We start from the raw sequence: 27,928 nt of genomic DNA on the forward strand, positions 1-27,928 counted from the left end.
TCGAAACGCGTCAGGGATAGCTACAGCAGGTTGGACGCTTCACCGCCGGCGCCACGAGGGGCCCCGGCGGCCATCTTTGATTTATACCTGGGTCAGTATTTTTGTTAGTTGGATTTTCTGCTATCCTGTGCCTTCAATAAAGATACCTGAGGATATTACACTATGTGGCCTTTTCTATTTATTTGAGTTCTGGTGAGAACCGGCCAAATCTACGGAACAGCTGCATCCATCCAATTACCGGGCCATGAGGGATATGCTGATCAGATCTGACCAGACCAGGATGATGACACAGGAGGTCTAGTGATAATTTTCACACAAATGCGCATAAAGATTGCGTATCTGTTCTGGTGAGAACCGGCCAAATCTACGGAACAGCTGCATCCATCCAATTACCGGGCCATGAGGGATATGCTGATCAGATCTGACCAGACCAGGATGATGACACAGGAGGTCTAGTGATAATTTTCACACAAATGCGCATAAAGATTGCGTATCTGGTGAGTGCGCAGTCTTTATATTTTATCACCCGATGGTCCTGCATATTGGACGTTTGAAGATCACCCTGGATCTTAAGAGCACCCCTTTACTGGACTGCTTCTCACTCTCCTCACCTTGAGCCACCTATAGTGGCATTACTAATTTACAGTCACTGTTCACCATTGTGTAATTGCTATTTGGTTATTCAGCGCTGCACCCCCCTGTTCATATATATGCTATTGAAGGTTTGATACGGTGCCTTTTTGGTGTACAGCTGCTGCCTATTATATATTATATATTATATATTATATTATATATCATCATATAAGCGCTCACTTATTTTCTGTTTTTCTTAATGGATAAATATGGCTTCCCCCATGCACTCCATACACAGGTGGAGGCTGCTGGACCCTCCCAAGTCTCTGCTCTCTGCACAGGTTACGTACAGCACACTGATGATGTCACTGCTACTTTTACACGGTTATTACTGTGTCTGCAAAAGTATCTGGGGTTCACAAAGTAGATTTTTATTCTTTGTGGCACTTTACAGCACGCTCCCAGCGCAGAGACCAGGAGCCCGGGGTCTTGTACTAACGACTAACATTTATAGGTAAAGTTGATCCAGCGAATATCCGATTGCCTCTCGAGGGATCAGGAAGGAGTTTTTTCCATTGCAGGAGCAAATTGGATCGTGCTTTGCTGGTTTGTTTTTGCCTTCCTCTGGATCAACTGTGGGTATAGGATTATAACTTTTTTTTTTTCTATGGTTGAACTAGATGGAGTTTTGTCTTTTTTCAGCCAGACTAACTATGTAACTGACTATCACAGTGATCAGTAATTATAAAGCCCACCCATGTGTTTTATATTTTTTCTGAATGGAGAGAAAGATACACTGTGTCTTTCTCTCCTTGCAGGGGAGAAAGATGTGAACAAAGAAAAGTATGTAAAAAAAATAAAATAAAGTAAAAAGTAGCTAGATCAAGGTTTGCTCTAGGTCAGTGTCAGGGTAAGTGTTAGGGTCAATGTAAGGGAAAAAGGGTCAATTTTATACACACTTTATGTTGAAATGCGGTTTTTATATACAGTATTACAAAATATATATATTTTTAAATATATCCTTCAGATTTTTTTTTAACATATAAAAAAAGTAGTTTTAACATATATATTTACATATATTTGAAAATGCATTCCAAAAATGTAGATTAAATGTATTTTTAAAGACATACAGTATATTTGAAAATATTGTTCATAATTTCAACATACAATATATATATATATATATATAGACTACAGCCAAAATTGTAGTATTTCAAATATATGTCAATATATTTGGGAAAAGGATTTTTAAAATATATTTAAAATATATTTTTCTTCTATGTGGGAAACAACAACCAACATAAAATATATTGAAAAAAAGTACTGGGCCAACCCTCCAAATCATATGATTCAGGTCTTCCAATCCCCTCCCTATCATGATTCAGGTGTTCCAATCCCCTCCATGGACACAGGTGTATACAATCAAGCCCCTAGGCATGCAGACGGCTTCTACAAACATTGGTGAAAGAATGGGTCGCTCTCAGGAGCTCAGTGACTCCAAGCGTGGTCCCGTGATAGGTGGCCACCTGTGCAATAAGTCCATCCGTGCCATTTCCTGGCTACTAAATATTCCACGCTCAACTGTTAGTGGGATTATAACAAAGTGGAAGCAACTGGGAACAACAGCAACTCAGCCACCAAGTGGTAGGCCATGTCACATGACAGAGCGGGGTTAGCACATGCTGAAGTGCACAGTGCGCAGAAGTCACCAACTGTCTGCAGAGTCAATAGCTAAAGACCTCCAAACTTGGTGTGACCTTCAATAGTGTGTACAGAGGTTCATGGAATGGGTTTCCATGGCCGAGCAGCTGCATCCAAGCCTTACATCACCAAGTACAATGCAAAGCGTCGGATGCCATGGTGTAAAGCATGCCGCCACTGGACTCTAGAGCAGAGGAGACTGTCAGGCAATCTGATGGACATGTCTGGGTTTGGCGGTTGCCAGGAGAATGGTACTTGCCTGATTGTATTGTGACAAGTGTAAAGTTTAATGGAGGGGGGACTATGATGTGGGGTTGTTATTCAGGGGTTGGGCTTGGCCCCTTAGTTCCAGTGAAGGGAACTCTTATGGCGTCAGCATACCAAGAATTTAGCAAAATTTCATGCTCCCAACTTTGTGGGAAGAGTTTGGGGATGGCCCCTTCCTGTTCCAACAGGACTGCGCACCAGTGCACAAAGCAAGGTCCATAAAGACATGGAGGAGCTAGTCTGGGGTGGGGGAACTTGACTTGGCTGCACAGAGTCCTGACCTCAACCCCATAGAACAGCTTTGGGATGAATTAGAGCGGAGACTGCGAGCCAGGCCTCCTCCCCCGACATCAGTGCCTGACCTGACAAATGTGCTTCTGGAAGAATGGTCCAACCTTCCCATAGACACCCTCCTAAACCTTGTGGACGGCCTTCCCAGAAGAGTTGAAGATGTTATAGCTGCAAAGGGCAGGGCCAACTCAATATTGAACCCTACGGACTAAGACTGGGAGGCCATTAAAGTTCATGTATGTGTAAATGCCGGCGACCCAATACTTTTGGAAATATAATGTATGTAGTCTCACTGCGATCGCCAGGAGCAGGATAAGTTATTTGGGTTTGTTCTTTGGTGGCAAGTTATGGTAATAGCAAGACATATACAGCTAAATTTAAAAACGTGTTGTTTTTTTTAACTATTTTGGCCCAGTTTATCTTTGATAACAAAAAAATAAGAGATATCCATTGCCACTTACCACCAAAAGAAAGTCCAATTTGTCCTGAAAAAGATCAAGGTATAATCCACAGGGATACACAAAGTAATTGCAATGATATGTACAGTTTTACTAACGCACGTCAAAGTAGAGAAATTGCGTTCAAGTGCTGGTCATATTTATCCATTACATTTGCAGACTGTGCTACCCATCCTGGGTTTGTTTCCAATCTTCCACTGTAGAGTGGCGTTGGGCCGGGCACGTTTACTTGCATGACACAACGATTCAGATATCAATTGCCCATCTTCCATCTAAAGACTTGGGAAAGTGACTAAAGAACATTTCAGAAGCCATATAATGGGAATTACCCTGGGGCACTAATACAGACACTCCCATTCCAAAATGGATTTAATAATATTTTGTTTATTTTTAACCCTGTAAGTTTCTCAAAAGTACATTTAACCTTTACCAATAAGAAGTTGGGGTGAAGGTCTGGCACAGATTTCTGGGAATAATAGATGCCAGGAAAGGAAAAATCAAATCCACAGCTTCTGATAGTCCACAGCAGTAATGCAATATTTAATGCACACTGGAATGCAACATAAGTCAGATCTGCATCTGTTTGCCAGAAACCAGGATTTATAAATACCTTCTAAGAATACATTGAAACGCTGTAAATATTGCAGAATGCCTCTCCTTTTTTTTGTACTCCTGTTCAAAAACGAAATACATCATTTGAAAAACTTATTAAAAATAATAAAATGTCAAGGATATATAATATAGACCTGGTATTGAATACAGTCTCAGAGCAATATATTTACTGGACGTGCATTACTGCGAAAGTAAACGTATTTTGCAGAATACCATTTTATCGGAGCTGTTCTTCATGAAAGAGCCAAATTCTCAGTAGCTGAAATCACTAAATTTAAGAACCCAAACACACATCTATCTACATTCTTTGTTGACGGAAAACTCATGAGGCAAACCAGCATCTTGCTCAATAATATAGCTCTGACATATACTGAAGTCCTGTACAGTGAAAACCAAGCCAGTCACATCAGTCTCTGTACCAGAGGAGCTTACACTCTAATGTCCCCTCCCCCACAGTCACATTAGTCTCTGTACCAGAGGAGCTTACACTCTAATGTCCCCTCCCCCACAGTCACATTAGTCTCTGTACCAGAGGAGCTTACACTCTAATGTCCCCTCCCCCACAGTCACATTAGTCTCTGTACCAGAGGAGCTTACACTCTAATGTCCCCTCCCCCACAGTCACACAGTATTATTATTATACATTTACATAGCTCTGACATATACTGCAGCGCTGTACAGAGATCACTGAGCCAGTCACATCAGTCTCTGTACCAGAGGAGCTTACACTCTAATGTCCTCTCCCCCACAGTCACATCAGTCTCTGTATCAGAGGAGCTTACACTCTAATGTCCTCTCCCCCACAGTCACATCAGTCTCTGTACCAGAGGAGCTTACACTCTAATGTCCTCTCCCCCACAGTCACATCAGTCTCTGTACCAGAGGAGCTTACACTCTAATGTCCCCTCCCCCACAGTCACATCAGTCTCTGTACTAGAGGAGCTTACACTCTAATGTCCCCTCCCCCACAGTCACACAGTATTATTATTATACATTTATATAGCTCTGACATATACCGCAGTGCTGTACAAAGAACACTGAGCCAGTCACATCAGTCTCTTTACCAGAGGAGCTTACACTCTAATGGACCCTCACAGTCACATCAGTCTCTTTACCAGAGGAGCTTACACTCTAATGGCCCCCCACAGTCACACACTATTATTATAATACATTTCTATAGCTCTGACATATGTGCTGTTCAGAGAACATTGAGCCAGTCACATCAGTGTCTGTACCAGAGGAGCTTACACTCTAATGTCCCCTCCCCCACAGTCACATCAGTCTCTGCACCAGAGGAGCTTACACTCTAATGTCCCCTCCCCCACAGTCACACACTATTATTATACATTTCTATAGCTCTCACATATACCGCAGTGTTGTACAGAGAACACTGTGCCAGTTACATCAGTTTCTGCAGCACAAGGGCTTACACTCTAATACCCTCCCATAGCCAAACAGGCACACTCCAGGGTTATTTTTGGATGAAAGTCCATCAGGGGTGTAATGACATATAAGGAGGGACTGCAGGTAATCAATGTGGGGTTTTGCATTGCAGGTATGACTTTGATCTTACTAGATGCACTGCTTACCAGAGGTCTTCCTTAATAAGAATTTAGTTTACATTTGTCATGGCTGCTTGCTAAATATATCCACGTGTTTTATCTGGAATGACTCCTCTGTCTTATCTGTTGCTCAGGATATTTTTATCCTAAAAAGAACTTATCTGTGGCCTCTTGTAAATTCTCTCAGCACTCCATGACTGCATTAGTAGAAAATATACCTGCGAGGATTCTAACAATGAACAGTCCAGTCTACCCAGATAATATATTACATATGAGGTAACACCACATGTCATTATGTATTAAAAAAAGAAGTCATATATATGGCAAACATTCAGCCCACTTATACAGCCACTGCACCTGCAGTTTCTTCCTTGCCAACTCCTTCCAGCAGAACGTACAACTCTTCCCAGAAGTTTGCGTTCACCATAAATTGCAGCAATTGTATTTGACAAGAGCCAAATGCCTGAGCAAGAGATCTTCCACCTACATGGAGCAAGTTCTGGAATATGATATCACTATTAGTGGGAAGTAAAGACACACACTAATGAGGGGGTTATTAAGCAGAGTTCTGAAAGTGACTTGAATGTGAGCGGCATATGGCAAACTAATAAGGCTTGTTAATTTGTCTTCTACTTTTTTTAATTACTTATTGGGCTCCTTCAGCTGGATAGTGAGAAGACTGTGCTAAGTGCAGAAATCAATAGCAAGCAATTAGGTTGTTAAGTTACCCGGGTTACACTAGGGAAAGATAAGTGAGAGTAACTCTGAGAGGAGCTTTCAAAGTTTTCTTAAAGTGGAACTTTAGTCATAAAATTAAGTCCTGCTAGATCACTCCAGGATGGCCCCTTCTGCAGGTATAGCTATTTACAACAGCAAAAACAAGTGCCTATACTGTTTAAAATCCAGTAAAACACCATCTCACCCTGCTCTGCACATACTCAGCTGCTCTTTATTTTTTTTTCTGGCACAGTGTTGAAAACCTAGAGGCCAATCCGATGACAGCCTAAAGATTTATTGCTGCTCAGGGGCTCTCAAGAAAGAAAGAAAGAAAGAAAGAAAGAAAGAAAGAAAGAAAGAAAGAAAGAAAGAAAGAAAGAAAGAAAGAAAGAAAGAAAGAAAGAAAGAAAGAAAGAAAGAAAGAGTTAGAAAGGGTTTGGGAGAAGTGCAGATAAAAAAAAAAAAAAGAAGAGGAAAGAAATATAAAGTAAGGAAGGAATGGAGTGAGATAAAGCTAGAGAAGAAAGCATGAATTTTTTATCAAGTTATTATGGATAAAGTTCCACTTTAAGTGACAGTGAGAAAAATGTAGTAATCTATAGCAACCCATCAAATCTACTGTAAGAGAAAGTGAAAAACAGAAAGAGAAAGAGAAGAGGAACATGAGGGGGAGAGAGAAAGAAGGAAAGAGAAAGAAAGAAAGAAAGAAAGAAAGAAAGAAAGAAAGAAAGAAAGAAAGAAAGAAAGAAAGAAAGAAAGAAAACAGAAAGAGTGAGTTAGAAGGGTATGGGAGAAGTGCAGATAAAAAAAGAGGGAAGACATAAAGTAAGGAAGGAACGGAGTGAGATAAAGCTAGAGAGGAAAGCATGAAACACAAACACATGCCATCTACTGGTCAGTATACAATATGCAGCATAGGCACCTTCAAGGGCATCACTGGACATGAAGTGTAAATGTGGCTCAGTACGCGGGATCGATGCCTGAATAGGAACGATTGCACTGGTCTTCCCTGTCATGTTTGTATGCAGTTCTGTAACTACTTTTGTCATTCTGGTTACAACCTTGGCCTGTCTCCTGGAGTTTGCAGTTCATGCCAGGGGCGGACTGACAACTCAGGGGGCCCCCAGGCAATAGGGGATTATGGGGCCCCTGTGTCCTTGCCCAAACTCAAAAAAGCCTATGAAAAAGGTACCAGGGACATCTCATGGGGCCCCCTACTGACCCTGGGCCCTTGGGCAGTGCCCGAGTTTCCAAATGGTCAGTCCGCCCCTGGTTCATGCTGATTCCAGACTATCCCTCACTGTACTACTACTTGCCCTGACCAGAGCATTCTTTGCAGAAGCCCATGCCTGTTGATTCAGTACTTCACTTTTGTGAGCCACCTGCAAGTGAGAAATCACCAGAGGATTAAACCTTAAAGTGGATGTAAACCCTCCATATACCCAGTGAGGTGACTGGCCTCAGGTAATACAGAGATGAAACAAATCCTTCTACATATGTTGTACCTGTTTATCTGTAGCACTCTCTTTTCTACATCTACAATTTATACAGCTTGTCTGAGATTCAGAAGACAGAGGGAAGGGAGCTGAAATTACACACTGCAGAGCTAAGTGAGGAGAGCTGTGAAAGCTGATTGGAGGGAAGGGAAGCCCCTTCACACAGGAACAGAGCTGAGGCTGTCAATCACAGACTGTGTGCTGGAGCTCCCTCTACTTTTATTTTTGTATCTCTTGGTGTCAGGAAAACTTATCAGAAGTGTCTCGTGCAGATAGCGGAGGAGCAAAGCAGCAGAGAGAAATCACACTCACAGTGCTCAGAATTGAGAAATAGTACACACTATAGAGGGATATGCTTTGTGCATTTTTCATGTCTGACGTTTACAACCACTTAACACAACAACCTGTTAGTGTCAGGTAGCAATACCCAAACCTTCTTGCATGGGACCAAGTGAAGAACAGAAGAGAAAGAAGTTCTTAAGAAGGAAAAACAGAAAACAAACAGGGGATACTGGCTAGAAATGTAAAATGTACTCAGGATGGCTGAGAACAATTGGAGGCTGAAGGCAGGAAAATCACGTCTTGGATCATGGATGAAGAGACAGCAGTGTGGCTGAAGTATCTCTGTGGAAGAAAAAACTGTATATCCAAACAGTAATATTTAGAATAGCTATACACAAAGTATGTATAACAATATCTTTAATAAGGAATCCACATTCTGGTCATAGGCTGGACTTAACATAAAGAACAACAGCCTTGAAAGAGGGAAGGCGAGAGATTGCTAGAAGAGAAATACAGCCGGACCTGAGGCTCCCTGTCCACCAGTAATAACTGCAGCTGTGGCATACTTAACCAACATGGAGCCATCCTCGGGACTCATTATGAAGATTAGTACATTGTGGAGGGACCTTCACATTCATTCTTGCATGGTAACAGAGTGTGTACGTCTCCCATAGGAATTCACATCAGCTGGGCATCAGTCCAGTCACATCAGCCATACAAAGCAGTGTGCAGGAGCTGACAGGGGAGAGATCTGTGTTGTTTGCATACAGGTCTCCACCCATCTGTGATACACAGCGATCACCGGGTGCTGGAGGGGAATCACCAGCCAGGACCCGGTGATCAACAGTTGAGGCTGCCAATGGCGGCTCGTGCCCCCTACCGAGTTGCAGACCACTTGACTCAGTCTTTACGGAGTAGTAGAATAAAATAACACATGTGTGTGTGCGCTGCTGGTGGAAAATGAGTGACAGGAATCTGAAGCAGCGAATTACCATCAACGTTTGTATGAACACTGGCAAGAGTGAGACGTTAGGTCTGTTACAACAGGCTTATGGTGAACATTCCATGAAGAGATCAAGTGTTTTCGAAGGGCATAGGTGATTTAAGGAAGGGTGGGGAGATGTCCATGATGACACAAGAATATTGTACAATGGTCAGCCAACATTGTTGTTTGGAAATTCTGAAAATGTTACTGGAATCTGTTCGGAGGAAAAGACCAGAACTTTTTCCAGACGAGTGAATTCTCCACCATGACAATGCTCCTGCACGCGATGCGTTAAGTGTTCACAAGTTCCTGGCTCATAAACCCATTCCTAAACTTGTCCAACCACCTTATTCCCCTGACTTAGCACCCTGCGACGTTTGGCAGTTTCCAAAATTTTAAAAATGCCTTCAAAAGGACACAGATTTGATGACATTTTGGACATCCAGAGCGCCGCGACAGATAATGCACAGTATTCATGTTCCAGAAAATGAATTCCAGGAATGTTTCTGGCAGTGGCACAGTCATCTAGAAAAGTGCATCGCTACACAAGGGGACAATTTTGAAGGTGACAACAGTTGCTAGTGTATAGGGAAGCAAACAATTATTTTATAGTCCATTCCGGAAATTAAATTGTCACCCCTTGTAATTCATACGATTAGGATTTCCTGGAGGGTTGCTTTGACCTCCGTCAGCTTGAGAAAGCCAATGTACACAAGGCCATAGGGGTGCCATCCAAAGGGGTGCGATGAGCAGGGATGGCCAGAAAGAGACAAAACTACAGCAAAAGTAAAATAGAAAGAAACCTGAAAACAATTAGAGGGAACTCTCCAGCAAATGTGAGTGCATTAAATAGTAAAGTTCATGCAGGGTAACACAAGACTGTCTCAGGTGCTTTCTTGGGCACAGGAAAATCACATTCAGATTTACAGAACCAGCGATCTTGTCCTTGTGCATCATGGAATGAAAATTCATAATTCATGTCAAATACAGCAATGCACCATTATCGTCGGCGATGTATCATACAGATACCTATAAAATGAATCCAGAGAGGTAAAATGGGCAATTTATATGTATCTGGAAGCTAAATCATTTCTTTCGCAGTAAGATCTCACACTCCAGTCCAGGCTCATTACATGTTTGATGCAAATAATTTAAACTGAGACAAAACGATTCGCCATCCCAACTGGTGATGCTCATAATGAATAAATTGAATCAGTTTATTACATTATTTGGATGTGCTGTCTGCAGTTTATTAGACCTTTAGGGCTGGGGGGGGAATGGAGCCATGATGCTATTTATTCCAGTTTGGGATACTTTATCCCTGAATGGTTTGTAGATAAAGCCTACAGCTGTGTGATTATAAATGACACTTTAAAAATGAAAGTTATCTCATGCAGTGCAGTAAATACCTCTTAGGGAAAGCAGCTACTAATCATGCTGCACAGTGAAAGGTTCAGCAAATATCATTCCAACTCGTTGCTGTGCATTAAGGTCATTGTGTTAAGGCATCCCACTCAGCCTTTTATCTAACGCAAGGCACCTCAACACATGACACGTGCACCCTGTTGCACTGAAGTTTGGGTGTGTTAACTGTTACCATAGTAAAAGCATTAGGGTGTGATTTGCTGCCAGTCACAGGCATGTTTAAATGTAAATGAACCCTTAATTGCTCCAGACATACAGTATTCACTACACAGTAACCAAAAGACTATGAAAATACACCAAGAGATACACTATATTGCCAAAAGTATTGGGACATCTCTCCGAATCATTGGATTCAGGTCTTCCAATCCCCTCCATATCATTGGATTCAGGTCTTCCAATCCCCTCCATATCATTGGATTCAGGTCTTCCAATCCCCTCCATATCATTGGATTCAGGTCTTCCAATCCCCTCCATATCATTGGATTCAGGTCTTCCAATCCCCTCCCTATCATGATTCAGGTGTTCCAATCCCCTCCATGGACACAGGTGTATACAATCAAGCCCCTAGACATGCAGACGGCTTCTACAAACATTGGTGAAAGAATGGGTCTCTCTCAGGAGCTCAGTGACTCCAAGCGTGGTCCCGTGATAGGTGGCCACCTGGGCAATAAGTCCATCCGTGACATTTCCTGGCTACTAAATATTCCACGCTCAACTGTTAGTGGGATTATAACAAAGTGGAAGCAACTGGGAACAACAGCCACTCAGCCACCAAGTGGTAGGCCACGTCACATAACAGGGCGGGGTCAGCGCATGCTGAAGCGCACAGTGCGCAGAAGTTGCCAACTGTCTGCAGAGTCAATAGCTAAAGACCTCCAAACTTGGTGTGGCCTTCAGATGAGCCCAACAACAGTGCGTAGAGAGCTTCATGGAATGGGTTTCCATGGCCGAGCAGCTGCATCCAAGCCTTACATCACCAAGTGCAATGCAAAGAGTCGGATACCGTGGTGTAAAGCACGCCGCCACTGGACTCTAGAGCAATGAAGACGTGTTCTCTGGAGGGACCAATCACGCTTCTTTGTCTGGCATTCCGATGGACATGTCTCGGTTTGGCGGTTGCCAGCAGAACGGTACTTGCCTGACTGCATTGTGCCAAGTGTAAAGTTTGGTGGAGGGGGGGCTATGGTGTGGGGTTGTTTTTCAGGGGTTGGGCTTGGCCCCCTAGTTCCAGTGAAGTGAACTCTTAAGGCGACATTTTGGACAATTTCATGCTTCCAACCTTGTAGGAAGAGTTTGGGGATGGCCCCTTCCTGTTCCAACATGACTGCGCACCAGTGCACAAAGCAAGGTCCATAAAGACACGGAGGAGCCAGTTTGGGGTGGAGGAACTTGACTGGCCTGCACCCCCATAGAACACCTTTGGAATGAATTAGAGCAGAGACTGCGAGCCAGGCCTCCTCCCCCGACATCAGTGCCTGACCTGACAAATGTGCTTCCGGAAGAATGGTCCAACCTTCCCATAGACACCCTCCTAAACCTTGTGGACGGCCTTCCCAGAAGAGCTGAAGCTGTTATAGCTGCAAAAGGGCGGGGCCAACTCAATATTGAACCCTACAGACTAAGACTGGGGGGGCATTAAAGGTCATGTGTGTGGAAAGGCCAGCGGCCCAATACTTGGGGAAATATAGTGTATATTACTATACAAAGGTGACATCCGGGCACGTTCTGTTCACTTGGTTTTACCCTCCTACTATCTGAAGGAGATGTAAAATGACGACACATTGCAGGGTCAGCTTCCAGCTGTACACAAATGACCAGCATTGGGCTTAATCCTTAATTTGCTGGGTGTTAATGGTAAAGCATGTAAATGTGAAAGTCACATAAAAAAATTAAAGTGGAAATGTGAGCAAAATAAATAAAATGACCGTAGTACATAAGATATGGGTGTGTTTTGGCACCCAGGAGCCACAAGGTGTTGCATACAGCCCGCTGTACAGATAGACCTCAGGATATGGCTGCATGCTGCTGTATATGGATATATGCTGGTCTTAGCACACAAATGCCCCTGGATGCAGATTGTAAGTTTATGTATGTTCACACTAGCACCAATGTATGTCCCCATACAGCAGGATCCTGTAATAGATTTGTACATGAGGCAGAATGCAAAACCTGTGGCTCCTAGGTGCTGAAATATGGCCGTATTTTACATCGTATGGTTGTATACACCCATGTACTGTATATGAGGCAGGCTGCATTACTACAGCAGTTTTTGTTTTTCTGAATCCACCCTGTAACAGTGTTCTTTCCATTTATACTGCCGGTAAACCTGCCTGGTAGTTTTCAATTTCCTTTAACAGACCAAGCTGTCCAGCGTAAGTGGCAGGTAGAGGGTTGAGACAAACCATTTAACATCGCCAGGGGTGCTTAAAATTATAATTTTTTTTATATTCAGTTGACACTTTATTGCAAAAGGAACAAAAGGAAAGACAGTGGGTGGGTGGGTGAGTGAGTGAGTATCCTAAATGTGCAGGATCTGCAACCAGGTAAGTAGGGGTCAAAAAAAGAAGGGGGGGGGAGATCATCTATAAAAAGTGTTAGCTGGTGTTTAGTTTTAATACGTTAGTCACTCGCAGTATGTAAAGTCCATCTAAATCTACTAGTCCGTGTAATGTTACCCTCTCCTCAGGTTCATAATGCTGCTGTCCAAGGGTGGCTAGCTGCTCCTCCATAGATACAGTGGAGGACTGACTGCAGCACCTTAGAACAGGAGGTGTGTTATTGGCAGGATCACCAGATAAAAATAAAAGAGAAAAAGAAAACTAATGCACATCTGAGGACTGGGAAGCTGCAATATATTACATTTTTGTTTTAGGATTAGATACACTTTAAATCCTCACTTGCTGGATGCTGAAGTTGCAGAGAATATGAGCAGCAACAAGCAGGCAAGCTCCGGTATGCTGGGTCTTGTCAATCATTTGCCAAACTGAAAATGACAAAATGTTTCAAAGATGCCCAACAGGAACAGTCAGCCTATGGCCCCATTGACACGAAACGTCCCATCAGGTCAACCTGTCAGTTTTTTTAGGCAGACCTGATCACTCTCCTCCATTCAGGGCTGTGGATACGAGGGTACCACCTGTCCAGGGGGTCCCAGGCAGCTGGGTGAATCGGATGTGGGCAGGGAGAGTGATCAGCATGGCAGAGGGGGCAATTACTGGAACCCATCCCCTGTATGGTTTCCTCTGCAGCAGCTGAAAGCTCCTCTCCCTCCCGATGGCTTTCAGCTGCTGCAGAGGGAACCGTACAGGGAATGAGTTTCAGTAATTCCCCCCCCTCACTTTCCCTGTGCACCATGTTTCCCCCTGCTGCCTAGGCCCCCCTGTGTGCCCCCACAGTGCTGCCGGTTTTCCTCCTCTCCTTCCCACTGGCAGCAGCAAGCACACAATAGAATCCTTCGGGATAGAGAGTGGGGGAAGAGTCCGGTAAATATGTTACATTTACCAGCCCCTCGCTTTCCAGACTGAACACAATGAGTGATTTGTACTGATCACTCACTGTGTTCATCCATAGCTGAAGCATAGTAAACTGTTTTTTGTTTTTTTTTGGGGGGGGGGCTGTCAGCGGCCCCATGGTTTGTAACAGCAGCCTCTATTCACCTCCTATGGACTAGTGGATGTAAACAGAATTATGTCCATTTACACTCAGCTCCAATCCGATCCAGTGCGCTAAAAGGAAACGTAAGGGGATCCATCCACCTCCGTCTATGCGGATCGGATTGGAGGGCAGTCCACAAAGCAGAGTGGGCACTGTGCGTGTCCAATCTACATAAACTGAGCGGTCATCATCCTGCTGTGCTCTGATCATCGGACAGATCCCCTGCTGATGTAATCTGAGTCTGCCCCGTGTGGAAGGGGCCTAAATCTGTATTCTATAATATAAATACAGAAACACTACTGAGACCTAAATATCATGTTGAAGAATGAGAAAGCCATCAACTGGCAGCAACAGAGGCTCACTGGGGTGAAAATGTTGGTGAATGTAGTCAGTGAACGTGTTTTCTTTAAACCAGCAAAGCTTCCAAATGGCTCTTCACAGAGGTGATGATCTTCTGAGTGATTGGCTTATTGATGTAAACTTGATGCCTCCTAATCATGCTCCATGGTAGGCCCATGTGCCCCTCATCAAGCTCTATGGCTGCTGGATATAGTGGATTGTTAGGGATGGTATGCTAGGAGGTACAATTTCAATGTGAATACTGATTTCTGCAAATGTGGGCCTGGGGAGGTGTTTTGCGTGTTCATTTGTTGCATTCCATATTTATTTCAGTAAAGCAAAGACAGGGAATGTATCCCATGCATGGATTGTCATTTCAAAGTTTTCCTCCTGGAATACAACGTGCATATTGGCAACAGGGGTGCTATGGCAGCTGCTGCAGAACCTCTTAGGCCTCTTTCACACGGGCGGTTAGATTTCAGCATTTAGCTTTAGTTAGAGGAAATAATTTACCGCAGCTAAATACAGACAATGCATCCCTATGGCTCCGCTCACACACTGCGTTTAGCAACGTGTACACAACATACGGTTTTATGCGTTTAGGAAAAATAAAGTTGACCGCGTCCAGGAGCGATGTACCGCAGCTATCTCTACATAAAAGCAGTTATTGGCAGTACAAAGAACAAATAAGTAAACAGTTGCTATAGGAAAGGCAAGAATCTACTATCGCAGCTAAACGCAGGTGCATGTAAACGCACGTAATTGCAGATAAACGCAATGTACAAACGCAAGAGATCTCAGAACAAGCGCCCGTGTGAAAGTGGCCTTAGGAAGCTGCTGAATGCTGTGAAAGGAGTATACATTCCAAAGCTACACTTTAAAGGTTGAGTTTGGGACACTTCAGCCCTGAAGAGCAATGTTCATGTGTCTTTAATGAAATGGAACTCGTGCATGGAAAGCTGTACCATGACAACAGCAGTGACAGCTGCTGCAGCACCTCTTGGAAGTCCCAGCTGTCAGTCAGGATGGTTGGGAGGCAGAAGTGTGCTTGTCACACAGAAAAATACACAGGGAACTAATGATCAGCCCGGTGGTGTCACCTCACAGCCAGGCTCAGCCCCTCTCCAGTGATGGAGCCTCCTCCTCTCCATCCAGCACACTCAGCTGCCTGCCTGTGTGCTCTGCTAGCAGCGCTCCTCTTCCCTGGGTACCCGGGCACTGGCTGCCCTGTCTGGAACACAGGGCACACCCCATGGACAATGCAGGGGACCACCCCAGGAGATAGGACTGCACCCTGACAGCTCACCCTCCAGAGCAGGTGAGTCCTTTCCATGACTTCTCACATGCACTTCACTGGTAGGAACTTTACTTGGGGCACAGCAGACATCCACTGTACAGCCTGTCCTGCGGTTTCATCCATGGGTGCTGTGTGTGTGGATGGATGGGACCTGTCTGCACCCACATTGCATGCAGTCTGTATGGGGGGGTAGGTGTGAATTTTAGGCGATTGTATGTATTTGTGTGACTGATCACTGACAGCTGACTGAAAACATGTGAAGACAGAGGAGGAAATGTTCTTAGAAAAGGAAAGATTTGCAGACACTTACCTTTTCCTGGCAGAGAGAGAAGTGTGCATGGTCCGCAAAATGCAACATGTGTTCTCTGATTGTCAGAGCTGATTCATTCCCATCACACAGCTGAGCTCACAGGGGGTCCTACTGAAGGCACCCTCCCTGCATGTATGTGATGGATCAGACACACGGCAGCAGGATACACTGTATACAGAAAGAAGATCACTTCACAATGTATCAGAAACTTTCATCCGAGACAGACATTGGGCTTCCATCTCCTACTGCCTTTCCCTGATGACATTCACACGTGCTGGAAGGTTTGCTCTCTTCTCATGCAGGGAAATCTCTGCTTGCCACAAACTTATCCTGCTGCCTGGAAAGCTCTGCGGTCACCAGCACATGGAGGCTCACCAGCACATGGGGGCTCACCAGCATATTGAGTTCACCAGCACATGGGGGCTAACCAGCATATTGAGTTCACCAGCACATGGGGGCTCACCAGCACACTGAGTTCACCAGCACATGGGGGCTCACCAGCATATTGAGTTCACCAGCACATGGGGGCTCACCAGCACATGGGGGCTCACCAGCACATGGGGGCTCATCAGCATATTGAGTTCACCAGCACATGGGGGCTCACCAGCATATTGAGTTCACCAGCACATGGGGGCTCACCAGCATATTGAGTTCACCAGCACATGGGGGCTCACCAGCATATTGAGTTCACCAGCACATGGGGGCTCACCAGCACATTGAGTTCACCAGCAGATGGGGGCTCGCCAGCATATTGAGCTCACCAGCACATTGAGTTCACCAGCACATGGGGGCTCACCAGCACATTGAGTTCACCAGCACATGGGGGCTCACCAGCACATTGAGTTCACCAGCACATAGGGGCTCGCCAGCATATTGAGTTCACCAGCACATGGGGGCTCTCCAGTATTTGGGGTTCACCAGCACATGGGGGCTCACCATCATATTGAGTTCACCAGCAACACTCAGATCTGTTGCATGCGTTTGCCTGGGTCTGTGCCCCTTTTGCAGCTGAATTCAACTGGACTGAATAGTGCATTTCCCAATCACAAGGATTTGGACTCGATGGGTCACATTATTATGGCTTGTTCACAAAGGAAACCTTTTTCCAGCATTCTTGTATAAACAGCAATTCGTAAGGTAATGATATTGTTTCAGGTTAGAAATAGTGTGCTGCTTTATCTGAAGAAAATACCCAATAAATGTGATTGAGATGCAGAAATCTATCCAAGGTCAATAGAAAGAGTTGGTAAAAAAAATGAGGACAATAGGACATAATGTATGAAAAATCTGCCAGTACCTAATTCTATAGAGTGATTTTACCATTGGGATGGGAAGGATTCTTTACAGTAAGAGTAGTAAAGTTGTAGGATGAATAAGTAGTTACAGAATCTTAAACAAATGGATTATATTCATAACTGTTGTTATTTGAAGCAAAGTACAAACCATGGGAATATGTTGGACAATCTGAGACCCCCCTTTGCATGGCTAGGAAGGGAAGTATTCCCTCTGTTTACCAACACTGCTTGAGTTTGTTGAACTTGTGAATGACTGTTTATCACCTGGTTTACAAAATATCAGTAACAAGCAGTGTCCCTGAGCAATCCACATTTTACTGGTGTGGCTCCAAGAAGATGGAATCTGGTTGCTGCACTTTGTTTTATTACACCTGTATGTGCGTCATTGTCTTTGTTCCACCACTAGCAAAAAGAAAAGAAGCCCCATTTCCACCTCATTTGACTTAATGATGCGTGCCATGCAGAGACCTGGGCTTGCTTTGCATAAGTGTGAAGAATTTACCTGTAGAGAAGACAGGTGCGGGTGTGATAAGGACAGGCGATGGGACTGCGGTGACACCAAGTACGCCTCTCCTGTCCCCATGTGTGCAGCCAAAGTGATCAGGACAAAGTCCCAGTATATGTTGTCACACTGACTTTATCCGCTTACAATGCACAGATCTCGGCTCCCAAGATCTGACGGGTTAGCAATCACAAAGGGTTAAACTAACAGCAGATCACCAAACACCATTGACCACTAAAAGGACCTGTGTGTAGTTTCAGCACTGAGGCCAGAGATGGACAAATCCCGGGGCTGGGCAAAAGCTTACACAAATCTGCTGGCTTAGCATTTAGCTATGTAGTGTGTTAGCACTGGGGTCCTGGGCTCATTTCCTACTACAGTTCTACATGCCATGCGTATGAAAATCACAGTGCTTGGCTAATCACCTTCTGTCCACCTTGCCCAAAGTGTGGAAATGTGAAAGTGTGCAGCAGTATCAATATGAATGTATAATGGAATGTGACTACAGTAGGGACATTAGAGTGTAAGCTCCTCTGTTGCAGAGAATGGTGTAAATGGCTGAGTAATAGTGTGTGACTGTGGGGGGGGGGGGCATTAGAGTGTAAGCTCCTCTGGTACAGAGACTGATGGGACTGTGGGGGGGGGGCATTAGAGTGTAAGCTCCTCTGGTACAGAGACTGATGGGACTGGCTCAGTGTTCTCTGTACAGCGCTGCGATATATGTCAGAGCTATATAAATGTATATTAGTAATAATAGTGTGTGACTGTGGGGGAGGGGACATTGAAGTGTAAGCTCCTGCGGTGCAGAGACTGATGTGACTGTGGGGGGGACATTAGAGTGTAAGCTCCTGTGGTGCAGAGACTGATGTGACTGTGGGGGGGGGGGGGCATTAGAGTGTAAGCTCCTGTGGTGCAGAGACTGATGTGACTGTAGGGGGGACATTAGAGTGTAAGCTCCTGTGGTGCAGAGACTGATGTGACTGTGGGGGGGATATTAGAGTGTAAGCTCCTGTGGTGCAGAGACTGATGTGACTGTGGGGGGGACATTAGAGTGCAAGCTCCTCTGGTACAGAGACTGATGGGACTGGCTCAGTGTTCTCTGTACAGCGCTGCGATATATGTCAGAGCTATATAAATGTATAATAGTAATAATAGTGTGTGACTGTGGGGGAGGGGACATTGAAGTGTAAGCTCCTGTGGTGCAAAGACTGATGTGACTGTGGGGGGGGGGCATTAGAGTGTAAGCTCCTGTGGTGCAGAGACTGATGTGACTGTGGGGGGGACATTAGAGTGTAAGCTCCTGTGGTGCAGAGACTGATGTGACTGTGGGGGGGACATTAGAGTGTAAGCTCCTGTGGTGCAGAGACTGATGTGACTGTGGGGGGGACATTAGAGTGTAAGCTCCTGTGGTGCAGAGACTGATGTGACTGTGGGGGGGACATTAGAGTGTAAGCTCCTGTGGTGCAGAGACTGATGTGACTGTGGGGGGGACATTAGAGTGTAAGCTCCTGTGGTGCAGAGACTGATGTGACTGTGGGGGGGACATTAGAGTGTAAGCTCCTGTGGTGCAGAGACTGATGTGACTGTGGGGGGGACATTAGAGTGTAAGCTCCTCTGGTACAGAGACTGATGGGACTGGCTCAGTGATCTCTGTACAGCGCTGCGATATATCTCAGAGCTATATAAATGTATAATAATAGTGTGTGACTGTGGGGGAGGGGACATTAGAGTGTAAGCTCCTCTGGTGCAGAGACTGATGTGGCTGGCTCAGTGTTCTCTGTACAGCGCTGCGATATATCTCAGAGCTATATAAATGTATAATAATAGTGTGTGACTGTGGGGGATGGGACATTAGAGTGTAAGCTCCTCTGGTACAGAGTCTGATGTGACTGTGGGGGGAGGGGACATTAGAGTGTAAGCTCCTTTGGTACACAGACTGATGTGACTGGCTCAGTGTTCTCTGTACAGCATGTCGGTATATGTTAGAGCTATACATTTGTATTATTAAAGTGTTGACAAAAGCCTTGTAAACTCCTCCGGAGCAGGGAAATAGGTGTTACTAGTGTATATATATTTCAAAAACCCATTACTGTTCAATAGGTTTCCCAGGCTGGGCTTTGTGTCAAAGTCTAAACTAGAAACTGCTGTGACTCTTGGGGGGGAACAAGCATTGCAGGTGAATGGTGCAGCCCCAGAGCTGCTTGGCAGTGCAGATTGGTTGGGGACTGAGAGGAACACCCCTGATGAGCAGCTGGGAAGGGCGCAAGTGTACTGGCTTCCCCCTAAGTGTGCATGAAGCTATCTACATACAGCTATGTTCCCCAATGACTGTCAAATGGCCAGATTTTGCACATTTCCAGCCAATTGTAAGGCAGTGGAGGCTGTAAGTGTACACAGGCATCGGAGGCATGCAAAATGCATATGTAACAATGCCTGCATTGAGACATTTTCAGTGCAAATTCCATTTGTTGGTGATGCATGTGTGATACATTTTATGATGCTTTTACTATTTAGGGAAATGCCTTTGAAACATAGAAGGGTACAGAATGATAAATGAAAACAACACTGTGTATGTATCATGCCATCATAACTGACATTGTTCCATAACCTCAAGATCAGAATTCAAACACTGCACAAATACATGAAAGAAGCAAAACCTAAACACTAGGGTATGAAAAGCCAAAAAAGGAGGTTTTCCAATAAGTCAGTTCACTAAAAGTGATTATTTTAGTGTCCGGTACATGCTTGATGAAGGTTTCTCAACCAGGGTTCCTTCAGAGGTTGCTAGGAGTTCCTTCAGCGAAGGGCAATTTCTGCCTACTAGATAGAATCCCACTCCCATCATTTTAGCTATCTATAGGGGGTAATTCTTCCCTATGATCACCAGCATAAGGAGCGTTCTTCCCACCGACCATCACACTAATATATCATGAGTTGTAGATACAGAAATGTTTAGCAGGGGTTCCCTGAGACTGGGAAGTTATTTCAGGGGTTCCTATATGTTGGAGAAAGACTGTGCTAGAGAGAGAAACTGTCTCTTTTTATATCTCAGAGTCACTATTGGTGAGAGCCTTGTGCAAGTTCCTGTATCTACACACCTGCTGTGCCCATTATGAGGGGTTCCCACCATCCCTGTGCTGAGTTCCCGGGTCTGTACACCCGCTGTGCCAAGTTCCCAGGTCTGTACGCCCGCTGTGCCCATTATGAGGAGTTGCCGCCATCCCTGTGCTGAGTCCCTGGGTCTTTACGCCTGCTGTGCCCATTATGAGGGGTTCCCGCCATCTCTGTGCTGAGTCCCCAGGTCTTTACGCCCGCTGTGCCCATTATGAGGGGTTCCCGCCATCTCTATGCTGAGTTCCCAGGTCTGTATGCCCGCTGTGCCCATTATGAGGGGTTCCCTCCAACCCTTTTTAATTTGAGTTCATTTTATATAGTAAATAATAGGAGGCGCTACAACACACAAAGGTGGCCAGGGACACTCAAAACTTCCTGGTGGGCAGGAACCGAGTTGTTATTTCACATCAGTATGTCTCACAAACTACTATATTTTTGTGAAGAAAACTGTGACTTTGGTAACAAATGAAGTCCACATAAGTGATGTGGCTAAGAAAAAAATGGTGAAAACTGGTACTTTGTTTGCCCATTGATGTGTAGATGCTTCACAAAGAATGGACTGTAGGCATCTTATGCCCCCAAGATGCTTTGTGACCTGTCATGATCCTGGCCAACATTTGGTGGTGCAGCATGTGCAAGGATACTGTCCTTTCCTTTTCTCCACAGAATAAAGCAATAGTAGGTTTACAGTTCCACAGAAATTGTCCAGCAAGTTGGAAAACCTTTTACATGTGATAACTTCAAATGGTCAGAGTCACTCATAACTCCCCCCTGGTAAGTCCTAATCACTACGAGCAAAGCTCAAATCTAGAGCAACACTGTGTGTGGTCACCCTTATTGTAAACCCGTGTTGAGATTTCACATAAGAAACAGTTACAGTTAACAGTAGCCACAAATTGGTGCCTTCACCAGATGAAAACAAAGGGGAAAAAACCTAAATAGAAAACTGATGCAGCCACCAAATCTGAGACTTGGCAAGCTGAAATACATACAATTTTTGTTTTTGGGTTTAATAGCTTTTTTATTGGCTGCAGCTCTGCCCTCTCCAGCCTTCTGTTTATTACTACTGGTTAGTACCGTTACATCAATGGGCCAATAGTAAAGCACAGAAGGCAGGGGGCCTTGTCCCCTAGGAACAGATTTTTTTTCTGAGATCCTGTCATGCTCTAAGGGCTCGTTCACATTTGACTGTTTTTCCAACTCTTGCCAAACGCCCCTATAGCGTTTGACAAGCGTTGGTCCAAACGTCTGCAAAACGCCATTGGTTCAAATGCTCCGTAAACGCATGCGCGGTTTAGCGGCTGTTGCTAGGCGTTTGCCAAGCGTTAAAAACGCCCCACAAACGCCTATAATGAAGTTTGAATGGTGTTAACGCTCCGCAAGCGGCCCGCAACCGCAAAGCAAATGACGGGCGTTTGCGGAGCAGCACCATAGACTTGAATAGGAGGCTTCAACTCCTCCTGACTCTACCAGAGGCGTCCGTTTTGCCGCAACGTGACCAGGGGCGGACTGACAACTCACGGGGCCCCTGGGCAATAGGGGATCATGGGGCCCCTGTGTCCTTGCCCAAACTCAAAAAAGCCTTTGAAAAAGGTACCAGGGGCATCTCATGGGGCCCCTACTGACTTCGGGCCCTCGGGCAGTGCCCGAGTTTCCAAATGGTCAGTCCGCCCCTGGACGTGACGCTAACACTCCCGTGTGAACAGCACCAAGTGCTGCAATGTACAGAATTTTCCCAGGCATTTGGGAAATGGTAAAAACGCTTGCTGACAAGGCTAGTGTAAACGTAGCCTAAGAGAAACTGAAGCTGACATCCAGGAACAGCCTCTTATTCTATGTTAGTGGCAGTTTCTCAGGTTAATTCATCACACATGTTCAACTAAAATGAAAACCCCATATTATACCCCACCGGGGGCGGACTGACCATTTGGAAACTCGGGCACTACCCGAGGGCCCGGGGTCAGTAGGGGGCCCCATGAGATGCCCCTGGTACCTTTTTCATAGGCTTTTTTGAGTTTGGGCAAGGACACAGGGGCCCCATGATCCCCTATTGCCCGGGGGGCCCCATGAGTTGTCAGTCTGCCCCTGTACCCCACCATCATTTTAGAAAAAAAAAGGGTGCAGGCGCTCAGCCATATAAAAAATACTGCAACCAATACACAGGATCTTGCTGACAGCTTTGTATGCAGTGTTTACAAGGCAGGTGGTTATTGCCTCCTGGCATCTTCCATGGCTAGTATGCAGGCAGCTTCGGAAGGAAGTTTCTGTCTGTTGCTAGGATGCAGGCGGCCCTGATAGTCCTATAGAGCACATCTACACTGTATGCATGTAAGTGTCTTTTTTTCTGATCTGAATGCAGCATAAGTGTACTAATCTTTACGCAGTTGTACATGGAGCAACATATCAGCATGGATGTCGCACCTCTTCCTTAGGCTCAATCTTTCGAAAACCGAGCTTGTAATATTTCCAACTCCCTGATCCCCCACTCGTGACTTTACCATTAAGACCAACAGCACAACCATTGGTTCCTCCCCACATGCCATGGTGCGAAGCGTAATCCTAGACTCTGACCTCTCCTTCAAGCTGCGTGACTTGCATCCAGCAGACTTCTCACTTCTAGGTCCTGGTGGTGTAGAGGTACTCACACTGTCCTTGGCCTGCAGCTGTGGTTAGAACTGTTTTCAGGCCTTCTGCTGGGCTGGTTCCTCTCCAGGCTATGCAGGCTGTCCTTTCCTGGTGGACTGCAGGGCAGTGGAGCTCACTCCTTCAGCTTTGCTGTTTACTCCAGCCTGGAGGCAGAACACCCCCCTTCTCCAGGGCCCCCTCTCAGGCTACACAGCAGAACTCCCCTGCTTGCCCTGCTGTGTCATATTTATAGGCTGATCTGTCAAACTGTCAGGCCCCTCTGCATGGGATTGGTCAGACTCTCATAAATCCTTCGCAACATTTCCAGAATTCGCCCCTTCCTGACTAACGACACCACAAAACAATTTATCCACGCCTTGGTTATATCCCACCTTGGTTACTGCAACTCCCTCCTCACTGGCCTCCCTTTACATTGACTATCCTCCCTTCAGTCTATTATGAATGCTGCTGCCAGATTTGCACACCTTACCAACCGATCAGCGACTGCTGCCCCTCTCTGCCAATCCCTTCATTGGCTTCCACTAACCCAACGTATAAAATTCAAAATACAAAGCCATCCACAACATTGCCCTTAGCTACATCACCAACCTCATCTGCAGACAGATACCATTTAAATCATCTGCTCCACTCCTCCCAAGACATCTTGCTCTCTAGCTCCCTTGTCACCTCCTCCAATGCTCGCCTCCAGAACCTCTCCCATCCTCTGGAACTCCCTACCCCAGTATGTCCCGTATATAAATCCTGTATAATAATAATACAAACTAATACACCTGCATTTATACTTGCAAAAAAAAAAAGCATTTACTGATAAAAAAAGCCATGTTTTCCTCGGTTGTGCTCAGTATAACGGCAGAAATGTGAGACTTTGTTCCTGTGTGTGGCCTTCTTCTTCTTCCTCTTTTTGCCCCTCAACACTTCACAAGCATGCCAAACCAGGATAAGTTCAGCTGTTAGCTGGAGGCTCCTTAATCAATTCTCTCTACCTACAGCCATGTCTGGAGCTGTCCCTGTGCTCCTTCTCTTGTTTATCTTTTCTGTACTTGTTTAATAATGTCATTTGCTTAAAGAGTGAAAAAAAAAAAGAAGAGTTGGTTTTTTAGTCGCCTCCGTTAATCTTCATGGCTGCTGTGCGCTCTGTTTAAACACTCTTGTTCTATCTGCTCTCTTCATCTTCACGCTGTCTTCCAGTTTATAATAATTCACCCCTGTACTTGAGATCCAGTAAACACAGCCGGGCCAAGATGACTGCTCGCCGCAGTTAAATTCTAGGGTGACTGTTTATGGGAATCATCACCTGCCGGATGACATGATTCAATAAAAAAACAATCTTTTTTCCAACGAACTGTAAAAACATGCAATTATTCTGACACTGACCAGAAGGTAGCGGCGTGGGATCCATGGGGGCTGTCTGATCAGCCATTACAGATCCTGGTTGCATGTAAGTATACAATATTGGAATATTTATGGATTGGACTGGCCATTCAAAGAAATGATTGTACGCTTGTAGGGAAGGCAACATCTACTTCTAATTCAAGTCCTCTTCCTCTAATTCATGGGAAAGTATTTTCCAACAATAGAAACAGATGGAAACGCATAGACTATCTAGTTATAAGTGTGATGATAATATTGTACTTAAAGCCTACAGGGGTAAGGGTATGTATGTGGGATCAGGTTTTCCACCTTGGGGCCATCTAGGAGGAGAATCCTGCTGCAGACAGTCAAGGTCTATGGCAATCGTGGGGTACTGGGGTGGGATTAGGGCCCTGTGTGATCAGGGATGAAGGTCCAGAATGCAGGTCTGTCATTTTTTTTCTTTTCTTTAATTTATGCTGGAGAGCTTTTCCTTCACTTGCTAAGACTTAATACAACCCCTAGCAAAAAGTATGGAATCGCCACTCTTGGAAAATGTTCATTTAATTGTGTAGAAAGAAAACAATCAGACATGCCTCAAAACTATTTTAATGTAACATTCTAACCTTCTGGCTTTAAGAAACCCTTAAAAAGATAAAAAGGAGGAAAACTGTAGTCAATTGCAACTGTTTTTGCAGATCAAGCAAAGGAAAAAAATATAGAATCACTCAATTCTGAGGAAAATATTATGGAATCACCATGTACTTTGCAGTTCTAAAACAAACATCTGCCACAGATTACATCTGCTAATTAGTCTGCAGTTAAAGAGTGCTTGCACACCTTGGTGAGCTGTTGCACCAAGCTGGTTGACATGAATCATGGCTCCAACACCAGAGATGTCAGTTGAAACAAAGGAGAGGATTATAAAACTTCTTCAAGAAGGGAAATCATCACGGAATGTTGCAAAAGATTTTGGCTGTTCCCAGTCAGCTGTGTCTAAAATCTGGACCAAGTACAAATCCAATGGGAAGGTTGTAAAAGGGAAGCGTACTGGTAGACCAAGGAAGATATCAAAGCGTCAAGATAGAAAACTTAAAGCAATATGCCTTGAAAACAGAAAATACACAACAAAACAAATGGGCAGAGTCATGACAGCACTGCAAGACATCGCCTAAAGGAAATGGGATTTACGTACAGAAAAGCCAAACGAAAACCATCATTAACACCTAAACAGAAAAAAAAGTGTTACAGTGAGCTAAAGAAAAGCAATCGTGGATGACTGGATGAAAGTGATATTCAGTGATGAATCCCGAATCTGCATTGGGCAGGGTGATGATGCTGGATCTTTTGTTTGGTGCCGTTCCAATGACGACTGCCTGAAGAAAACATGCAAATTTCCACAATCATTGATGATATGGGGGTTGCATGTCAGGGAAAGGTACGGGGTTGATAACTGTCAATAAATCTTCAATAAATGCACACGTTTATATTGAGATTGTGGACACTTTTCTTATTCCATCAATTGAAAGGATGTTTGGTGATGATGACAGCATTTTTCAGGATGATAATGCATCTTTCCGTAGGGCAAAAGCCATAAAAACTTTTCTTCAAGAAAGACATACAGTATAATGTCAATGGCTTGCAAATAGTCCAGACCTCAATCCAACTGAAAATCTATAGTGGAAATCAAAGAAAATGGTCCATGGCAAGGCTCCAACCTGGAAAGCTGATTTGGCAACTGCAATTAGAGAAAGTTGGAGCCGGATTGATGAAAAATACTGTTTATCGATAGTTAAATCCATGACTCAGATAATTCAAGCTGTTATAAGAGCCAGAGGTGGTGCAACAAAGTACTAGTGGTGTACTGTAGGGTGTTTTCATAATTCCATAATATTTTCCTCAGAATTGAGTGTTTCCATATTTTTTTCCTCTGCTTGATCTGCAAAATTAGTTGCAACTAACTAGTTTTAATTTTTTTTTTTTTTTTTTGTAAGTGTTTCTTAAAGCCAGAAGGTTGGAATGTTAAATCAAAAATAGTTTTGAGGCACGTTTGTGATTAGTTTTTTTTTTTATACACAAGTAAACAATTGAATGAGCATTTTCCAAGAGTAATGATTCCATACTTTTTTGCCAGGGCTCGTAGGAAGGTATCCGACATTTTCTCCAAAGCAAGTGTCATGGGAAGAAGTGACTTCTTTAGAAGATTTCCCCTCTGATCCTGAGCCAGTAACCATTCCGATTTCACATTTTAACTCCCTTTCAGTCCCGCTGACAATGATAACCAGAGTAAACAAAGCTTCTTCTCTAGGTGCTCCAGGCAGAAGTTGCATTCTGACGTCATTATATTCCAATAGCTCTGCAATGTATATATGGGCTCGCCCACAACCTGGTACGTTGGAGAGAAAAGGTGAGTACTGGAAACCTGCTAGAGGGGAGAATTCGATACGTATTACATGTTATTACTCTCCCCCAAGACCCATCAAGCTGTAACTGTTCCCTGTTCAGGTGCTGGGGGGCCCCAATGCGAAGGGTATTTTTATTCTTCCATAGTTCTGCTTTAAACTTTAGATCTTAAGTGAAAAGCATGGTATCATAGTGAGAAATACTATATTAACTATGCAAACATTGTACTTTAAGCCATATCCTTGTAAAGAATATAATACATGCAGCCATTCTGTAATAAGAAGAAAAATGTGTGTTTGTTAATATTTGCTTTGGAGCCTGCACAGCATTGCAGCCGTATTCAGTGAATCATGGGTGCCATGCATTGGTTCCTGCAGACTATTCCTCCAGTAACGTAGAACAGACCTTTTGTTTTTAAACTGGAAGTAAACCTTGACAAACAAGTATGGTGACATCGCCATATTTGTGCTCCATTGAGAACTACAAGTCGCACTGCTGCAATGGCAGAGGAGTTGTAAATGGATGACATCGCTGTGCGACTGGAAGCATGCGGGGAGGAGAACCCCACCATTCAGTTGAAGGGGCAAGTTGCACCTTGTTTTTAAAGGCAAATTTGTCTTTATTATTTTTCACTCAAATATAACAGAAC

General features: G+C 44.4%; 1 protein-coding gene and 1 long non-coding RNA gene across 2 annotated transcripts in view; one reads left to right on the top strand and one right to left on the bottom strand.

Annotated features, from left to right (window-relative positions):
* Positions 1-16,093, bottom strand: part of LOC149435902 (uncharacterized) — a 400,776-nt gene extending 384,683 nt beyond the window's left edge. Inside the window, exon 1 of the long non-coding RNA XR_016308350.1 lies at positions 15,970-16,093. This is a non-coding gene — a long non-coding RNA (uncharacterized LOC149435902). The remainder of the gene's footprint in view (positions 1-15,969) is intronic.
* Positions 15,429-27,928, top strand: part of KCNG1 (potassium voltage-gated channel modifier subfamily G member 1) — a 46,805-nt gene continuing 34,305 nt past the window's right edge. The window contains exon 1 of the mRNA XM_089662265.1: positions 15,429-15,680. The gene's annotated coding sequence lies outside the window, so the exon portion shown is untranslated. The remainder of the gene's footprint in view (positions 15,681-27,928) is intronic.

This window comes from Staurois parvus, unplaced genomic scaffold, assembly GCF_062004578.1.
Source record: "Staurois parvus isolate SC_StPar_1 unplaced genomic scaffold, SC_StPar_1.0 ptg001451l, whole genome shotgun sequence".
Taxonomy (NCBI): Eukaryota; Metazoa; Chordata; class Amphibia; order Anura; family Ranidae; genus Staurois; species Staurois parvus.